The sequence below is a fragment of the Dioscorea cayenensis genome, chromosome 9, assembly GCF_009730915.1.
Source record: "Dioscorea cayenensis subsp. rotundata cultivar TDr96_F1 chromosome 9, TDr96_F1_v2_PseudoChromosome.rev07_lg8_w22 25.fasta, whole genome shotgun sequence".
NCBI classification, from domain to species: Eukaryota; Viridiplantae; Streptophyta; class Magnoliopsida; order Dioscoreales; family Dioscoreaceae; genus Dioscorea; species Dioscorea cayenensis.
Genome location: NC_052479.1, coordinates 29032304 through 29041312, shown reverse-complemented (window position 1 = coordinate 29041312; position 9009 = coordinate 29032304). Strand labels below are relative to the sequence as shown.

At 32.4% G+C, this 9009-nt stretch overlaps 1 pseudogene; it reads right to left on the bottom strand.

Moving 5' to 3' along the window:
• Positions 1-519: 519 nt before the first annotated feature.
• Positions 520-4227, bottom strand: LOC120268647 (annotated as a pseudogene).
• Between the last annotated feature and the right edge of the window lie 4782 nt (positions 4228-9009).

The following is a 9009-nucleotide window of genomic DNA, read 5'->3' as shown; positions in this document are numbered from 1 at the left end:
AGGAGCACCCATTCATAGTACATCTTTATTGCTTTCTCTATTTTCACTTTCTTCTGCGGAAGGAGAACAACATGAGCCAGGAAATTTATAATATGTGGTCAATAAGTAAATGATTATCACATGACAAATATGTTTACCTATATATAACAGTCATACTTCAACAATTATAAGAAGCACAATTAACCAAAATAAAGTTTCTAACACAAACCACATATATTACTTGAAAGTATATGAAAAATACATCAAATTTATCTTCTCACAATCTTCCAAGATAACACAAACCACATAAGAAGATGTTGTTCCTTCTTCCTTGAGCATGAAACACAACCTAACAATAAAAAAAGTAAAGTTAATTATGTAGAGTTTGAAAACCAAAAATTCCTACAATAAGTCTCTTAACATATTATCATCATTTATAATACAAGAAAATCATGTATATATTTGGAAATATAGTTAAAACATTATAAAAAAGTTAAAATACAAATAACTAAAAAAAATTATCAAACTTATACCTATCATTCATAGTTGTCCACGACGAGATTTCATATTTTGAAATCGTTGAATGATTGTTTCATTATTGATGTTGTTGAATATCTCTTTCAATATATGTAACCAAACAATCATTCATCAAATTATCTCCCATATGGTTCCTTAGCCGATTTTTCACAATTTTCATTGCTGAAAATGTCCTTTCTACACTTGCAGTTGCAACAGGTAATATTGAAGCCAGTTTAGCCAATAGAAACACAAGTGGATAAACAATATTCTTTTTTGTCTCCACCAACTTCTCAGTAAGTTGACCAATCTCTTTAATACCAGAAAATTCAGGATTAGAGCGCATATCAATAATATAAGTTTAAAGTTGACTATCAAGCCCCATAGCATCCACAACTAAAAACTCAAGAGGATAAAAGCGAGCAAAGCAAACCAATTTCTTTTTATTGAAAGCAGAAAAAGAGTCACTTGGGTTGAGACATGCTGCACAAAGAATAACTCCGTATTAATCTCGGTGAAACGGTTGTTGAGCTCTTGAAGTTGTCTATCTATAACAACATTGACTAACTCAACTGGATAATGATGCAAATTTGAGATATCAACAACTTTACGTCGTGATCTTCCAAGAGATGAATATTTTTCATCCATGCTAGGAACCAAAATGCTATATTTTCCCCCAAAAAAGAAAGGATTTCATGTAATAAAAGATCTCATCCATCATCTCTCATCATTTGAACCCTTTGTTTAGATATTTTAACCAACTCCATAGCATTAACTATGTCTTGATCCTTTCTTTGTAAAGACTTTGACAATTCATTTGTAATGCCTAGCACATTTCTCATCAAATGTAAGTTGAAAATGAAATCAAAAGATTGAAGCATTTGAAATAAGAATTGTGCTTCCACCCTTTGCTCTGAATTCAAACCATTCTCACCAACATTTTCAAGTACATCAATCACAGAAGGGAACAAAATAATTAAGTTTAGTAATGTTCCATAATGTGAACCACATCTAGTATCACCGGCACGTTTAAGACTAATTTCTTGGTTTAAGCCTTTTCCACTTGCAAGCTCATCATTTTTAGAGCCTCGGCAACTCTAGAAGCTTGACTTTCTCTAAGAATATCATACCTCTTACATGAAGCTCCAACAACATTAAGTAAACAACCAACAATCTGAAAAAGTGAAGCAACAGAATTTTCATTTTTTGCAACTGCTACAAGAGTTAATTGAAGTTGATGTGCAAAGCAATGAATATAGAAGGTAAACTCATTTTCCTACAAAATCAAACTTTTCAAACCATTAAATTCACCCCGCATGTTGCTAGCTCCATCATAACCTTGTCCACGTAATCTTGATAAACTTAATCCATGCTTAGAGAACATAGACTCAATTGCTTCTTTAAGTGACAATGCATTAGTGTCAGAGACATGAACAATAGCTAAAAAGCGTTCAACAATACAACCTCTATTATTCATATAACGCAAAACAAGAGCCATTTGTTCTTTATTTGAGACATCACGAGATTCATCTGCCAAGATTGCAAATAAATCATCTCCTAACTCATTAATAATTGCCTTTGTTGTCTCACTTACTACAACACTTATAATGTCATTTTGAATATCATGAGCTGTTAATTTTAGATTGCTAGGAGCATTCTTTAAAACAACACTATTGATGGCTTCATTGTGTTTAGCAAGAAAATGCAAGAGTTCAAGAAAATTTCCTTGATTGTTTGATTCCTCGAATTCATCATGACCACGAAAAGGTAGCCCTTGTCGCAAAAGAAATAGAAGACAATCTACTGAAGCAGTCAATCTTGTGCGATATTCACTTCGAGCTTGATCTCCTTGCTTAATCAAAATAGATTGAATACTTTGATTTTTATTCATCAAGTCTTGACATTTTCTATAAGCTTGATTATGGGCACTATTGAGCCCACCGATATGAGTTTTCAATCTATCTTTCTTATTCCAATTTGTAAAACCTTCAATGACAAATGAGTATGCACTTTCTTCCTTTCTGATATCTGGTTTAAAAAGATAACAATATAAACAGAATGCAGCATCTTTAGATATACTATACTCTAACCAATTGCCATACTCATCAAACCAACTCGGATTAAATCGACGCAACACATTCCCAATGCTTGTTTGTGGAAAATTATGATTGCACGGATGGCAAGGTCCCTTTTGTAAGTATGCACTCCGTACTTTATCTTGATCATTAGGATGATAAGTTGAAATTAAAGGATGAAGTCATGGATCCGCGGGCAAATTTTTTATATCAACTTCAACATGAGCTTGTTTTAAACATTGTTGAGTTATTTGAGGTTCATCACTATTTTCAGGAGTTGAACTTGATTCTTCAAACAATGATTTTTTTTTTGAAATATTTTTCCATTCACTAACATTAGGAAAAATAACAAAAGTTTAATGATAATTTATGTAATCACAAAAAACATTCACAGAAAGCTAGCATTAGTGACACTATTACATAATTTACATTCTTTTGAATCTTTTCTATGGATAAATCAAGCATTCACAACACTTTAATGATGATCAAGAAAAAGTAACTTTCATGACTATTAATTCAACTCCAATGAACTCCATCAGTAGATTAATTTGTACACAAAACATTACACTAAGGTGGTGTTTGTTTCACCGGATTTGGAACTTCATGTAGTTAGAATTACAAAGTCATTGAAAATCCTATATTTGTTTAGATGGATTTGAAAAAATCAAAGGAGTTTGAGCTACAATGAAGTAAGGATTTGATGGATTTTGAACTACGTCCAATTTGGACGTAGTTCAAAGTGCAAGATTTTAATTTATAAAATATTTCTCACATGATTGTCATGTGAGGTTTATCTGTTGGTTATTTGATCATCGTTATAGCCACTTATCAAATATATATAGTAGCAAATATTCTGATTTTGTTAACAGTTTAAATATATTTAAAAGTGTTATTTTAAATTTAAATCCTCTACAAATAATATCCAAACAATTATTTTAATTTTAAATTAAAAAAACATATAGTTTTTATCTTAAATTAGATAATTTATCATTTTTTAATTATTTAATTATATTATTTTTTAAATGAAAATATGCTATGGGTTATTCCAAAGAAGAAATTTATTAATTTAATATATTATTTTTATCATAAAACTACACAATATATGCTTATAAATAATTTTTAGGGCTAAACTAAATTAGAGGGATAAGTATAACATATTTAACATAAATATTAGATAAATGAAATATATTTACTAAAAGATACTCATTTCTCTATGGTTTGATATTTTTAAAAATTATTTTATTGATTATAGAAATATTTATGTAAATTGAACTAATACAACCAAAATTTAATAATAATATTATATATATATATAACTGTTTATTTTATAATTAATAAATACTAATGATCATTGAATATAAGGTAATCTTACCTTAGGTGACCATATATCAAATCCATATTTATAAATCCCTCCAACCAACACAAAATTTTAAAATCCAACATTCCAACTATATCAAACCAAACACTAGATTTCACACTCCTTGTATTTTTAAATACAGTAATTACAACTACATTGTAATTTTAAAACCATTGCATTTTTAACTACATCTTGGTGGATCTAATGGGTATAAACCCTAGTTCAAACCATGGATCTTCTTGTTTGGAGATTGCTTAGGAACAAAGAAAGTGGTGAAAGCGTACCTGCACTTGAATCCATTGATTACGACGAAGGTGATTAGGTCTTGTGGTTCTTCTCATTGATCACACGCAAAGAGGGGAGATGAGAACCCTAATTCAGAAAACCTAATTCTGAATCTCAATATTGCATGCTCAGTCAGGGACCACACCCTATTTATAAAAAATCTATATGGGGCTAATTACAAATCTGTCCATCATAGATTTGACAATTTTGCCCCCAGGAATTCTACACAACATATGATTAATATGTACATCCACACATTTAAAATTAGATAATTAGGACCAAATTCAAACTTGAATCAGATCACAATTTGGGTCCATTCAAAACTTGAATATAATAAGATATACACAATTATAAACATTAGTTGTGTACGTCTACACAATTTATGCACATAAGTCCTTATATCCCTACATATTATGTGGTCCACAACCCAACACATCTAACCAAACGTTACCTAAAAGATTGAGCATTCACACTAAAAGATTGAGCATTCGCTCCTAGAAATCTAAGAAATGCATGCATAACTAATTGTAAATTTGTAATATTATATGTTCATGATGTTCATCCATTATCCATAGACTATAGTCCATACTCCATAGCAAATTAGCAATAATTCATAGAGTGATAGAGAAATAGGAATTATAAGATGGAATCATGGAAAATTGGAGATTATGGTTTTACCTAGGATTGAGATATGGATTATGTGGAGAAGCCGGAATTCCCAGAAAAGAGGAGCACAATGCACTGATGAGGGCTTGCGGCGGAGATGGAGGTGGCCTGATTAGGGTGGATTGGGCACCGACGGATGGTGGTCGATGCTACAATACCGATGTCGGTGGTATGGTAGAGTCGTCTCAGTTGTGGTCCTTGACACCTTGTGGAGAGATTTTAATTTTCAGAGCTTGTTGAGTTGTTGGAGTCTCTAGAGATGGCTAGAATCAAGATGGTGAAAAGGGATTGTGAGGTTGGTGGTCACTGGTTTGAGTGAGAATGTGAGATCTGGAGAAATGAGTAAAAGTCTGTAAAAAGGCAACGACTTTTTAGAAAATATATTATAATATTATATCATTGATTCATTATAATGTTATTATTATATTATATATATAATTATATCATTGATTCATTGCTTTATGTTGATTGTTAAGCACTTAAGCCAACGTTCTCATTCTCAAAAAGTAAGGTTGACCCAGCTTTTTAATATTGTGGTGTCAACTTAGCTTTTTTAAACTAATATATAAATATATATTAAAGGATTTTAGAAATTTTTGTGGGGTCATCTGACCCCACAAAAATACACACAGCTCCGCCCCTAGTATTCCTAGTTCTTACGCTAACCTCATGACTTGTTAACTTTATAATTTTAATCACAATAATAAAAATAAAAAAATATTGATTAAAAAATATTAAATAAGTGGGGCCCAAATTTGAGGTCATCCACCCCCAAACCCCAAATTTGGGACAAAAATTAAGGGTGTGTTGGAGCTTCAAATAACCCCAAATCATGAATTGATGGTCATAGTTGGAGTTGCTCTAAATGGTTACCTCCAATCTCACCTCAACTATGGAACAATTGTGTTGTGGGAAAAATACGAAAAACACCTTTATGGTTTTTGAGTTTATGCAAAATAAGGAATGGGAATTTTTTTTTTTTTCGATTCTATGATGTGTGATTTTTTAGATTTGCAAAGGGAAAAAGCCATCGATCGTGTTAACTTTTCTAATTTTGGCAAGGGCAAAATTATCCATTCATGTAAAAAATCACTATGTGGCATAAAAAAACATGATTTTGTTTGATTTTTGGAATTGAAGTTTTTTTTTGTTTAGTGGAATTTTGGAAGAGATAAATAAACTTAAAAAAATATATATTTTTATGTCATATAAGTCTATTTTTAAATAAAATGATGATTTTGCCCATGTGAGTTACCACCGTTAATAGCTTGATAATGGTTTTTCCTTTTTGCTTTGGAAATCTGGGAAACCACACATCATAAAATTGAAAAAAAAAATTCCTCGTTTTTTATTTTGCATAACTCGGAAACCACAAGGGTTTTTTTGTACTTTTCCCTAAGATGAAAGTTTGAAAATAGATAAAAGCCATCAGATAAGTGCTATATTAACATATTGTGTATATCGAATAGATCTCGCAAATGACGTGAATGTTTATTGATGTTGTAATATCCCGACCCATTGGAATTTACTTTCATGGTAAAATTAAAGTTACAGCAAGGACTTATATGTGAGAATTTGTCGAAGATTTAGGGCTCAGGAGCAAAGAAGATGATTTGTTCTGAAGTGTTTCCGGAGACCAAGGACTGAGAAGCAAGTTGGCAGGGATCTTTTGAAAATACTGTTCTATGACATATGGACCATTGGTGATTTTTTAGGGATCCTATTGCAAGGCATTTTTTTGGTAGGGACTGAGAGTGAATTTTTGGAATAAAAAGAGAGAAAATGGTGGAAATTTGGACAGCTGTAAGGGCTTGATTGGGATGAAGGGTTTGGAGGTGTTTTAGAGGGTTCATAAAATAAGGGTTCTTTGAACCCATGCTTGGGGAGAGAAAAAAAAGGACGGGTAGACAAGGGTTTAGAAGGCAAAATTGTTGGTTGGGGGAGGGGGGTTTGAAACCCCCCTCCCCCTTTTTGGCCAATCATCAACCGACCATTTGAGGATTAAATAAATTTTAAGACATTTTTGCCCTTATAATATTTCTATAATTACAACTCATGCCTTTTTAATTAGGTTTGAGCCACTAGAGATTTCTCTCTGCTTCCCATCTCTCACAGCTACCAAAAGCGAAGCTTGCCTCTTATTTCTCTCTACTATGTGTATTATGTTTTATTTTGATGAATTATTATGTATTTTTGTGGTATTATGGAAATTGTGTTACTCATTTTATGTTTTATTTTATGATTATGTTTTATAATGGCTCATACTACTGTAATTTTTATACATTTGTGGAGGTTTTGTGATGAACTTTTATGTTGGAATGACAAAGGCCAAACCTTAAATTTGGATTAGTTGTGCAAAATAAATAAATAAAAATAATCCAAATGCCTATGTTTTTGTGTTTGAAATAAAATGAATATAAGGATATTTTGTTAATAACAGTACATAACCTTACTTTCCTTTACTTCCAAACCAAACACAAAATGGTGAAAACCCTTACTTTACCTTACCTTCCCCCCAAACAAGATATGGATTGAACCATTCCCTTCCCTTTCCTTTCTATTACTTTATGAACATTTCACCCCATCCAAGCAAGCCCTAAAGGATGTTTTTTTTTCTTCTCATCAATGGAAGTTGCAACAGTGCTCTCGGAGATAAATAAAATAAAATAAAATGAGAGGGTTAGAGCTTGGTATTTGATGGAGGGGAAGATAAGGTGGAGCATCCCATGGTAAGAGTTTTGACGGTTTATTTGGTTTGATATATTTGGTTTTTTGTGTGTATTTGGGGTTGATGTCTCTTATTTTTTCTTGGAGAGGAGGAAGGGTTGGTTATGGAGAAGATGAAGTTGTTGTTGCAGATGATTGTTGTTTTAATTTATTTTAGAAAACACTTGTATTTTAAGTTGGATTTTGCTTGAAATGATGAAGAAATTCTCGGGGTATGGTAGATGTACTGTAGCAACAGGAATTAGGGTTAGTTGTGGTTAATTGGTGGTGGTGGTGGTGGTGGTTAGAAATTGAGATGTCTTAAGTATTAGGTGTAATCTCATCCAATTGAGTTGGTTGATTCCAACCAGTTAGTGGGTTTTGGACATGGACTTGGTTGAAAGGATTGAGATGAAATGCTTTTGTTGGATCAAAATGTTTTGGTTGAAAGGACTTGGACTTGGACTCACTCTCACCTGGTTTGATCCAACCAAAACATTTCATCTCAATTCTTTCAACCAAGTCCAAGTCCAAGTCCAAAACCCACTATATGGTTGGACTCAACCAACTCAAATGGACCAACACTTAACACATCATAATTTCTAACCAACATCGCCACCACCACCGCCACCACCACCACCACCATCATCATCATCATCGACCACTTCAACTTAATTAACCAAAACTAAACCTAATTCTGGTTGCTATAGTACACCTACATTAACCCCCCGAGAATTTCTTCATCATTTCAAGCAAGATCCAACTCAAAATGCAAGTATTTTCCAAAATAAATTGAACCAACAATCATCTACAACAACAACAACTTCATCTTCTCCATCACCAACCCTTCTTCCTCAAAGAAAAAACAAGAGATATCAACCCCAAATACACACACAAAACCAAATATATTAAGCCAAATAAACCATAAAAACTCTTACCATAGGATGCTCAACTCCATCATCCCATCCATCAAACTCCAAACTCTAACTCTCTCATTTCACTTTCTTTCTTTCTTTTTTTTTTCTCTTAGCCCTATTGTAACCTCTATTGATGAGAAGAAAAAAACCATCCTTTAAAGCTGACAGTATTTCCACCCTTTTCTCTCTTTTTATTCTGAAAAAATCACTTGGAGTCCCTGCTAGGAAAAACATCTTACAACAAGGTCCCTGAAAAATCACCAATAGTCTCTGTGTCATAAATAGTATTTTCAAAAGATCCCTGCCAACTTACCTCTTAGTCCTTGGTCTCTGAAAACACTTCATATCAAATCCTCTTCTTTGCTCCTGAGCCTCAAATCTTCCACAAACTCTCACATATAAGTCATTGTTGTAACTTTAATTTTACCATAAAAGTGAATTCCAACAGTTTAGGGTATTACAACTGCCACACCATTATTTACGTCATTCTATTTTCCAAACTTCAAAT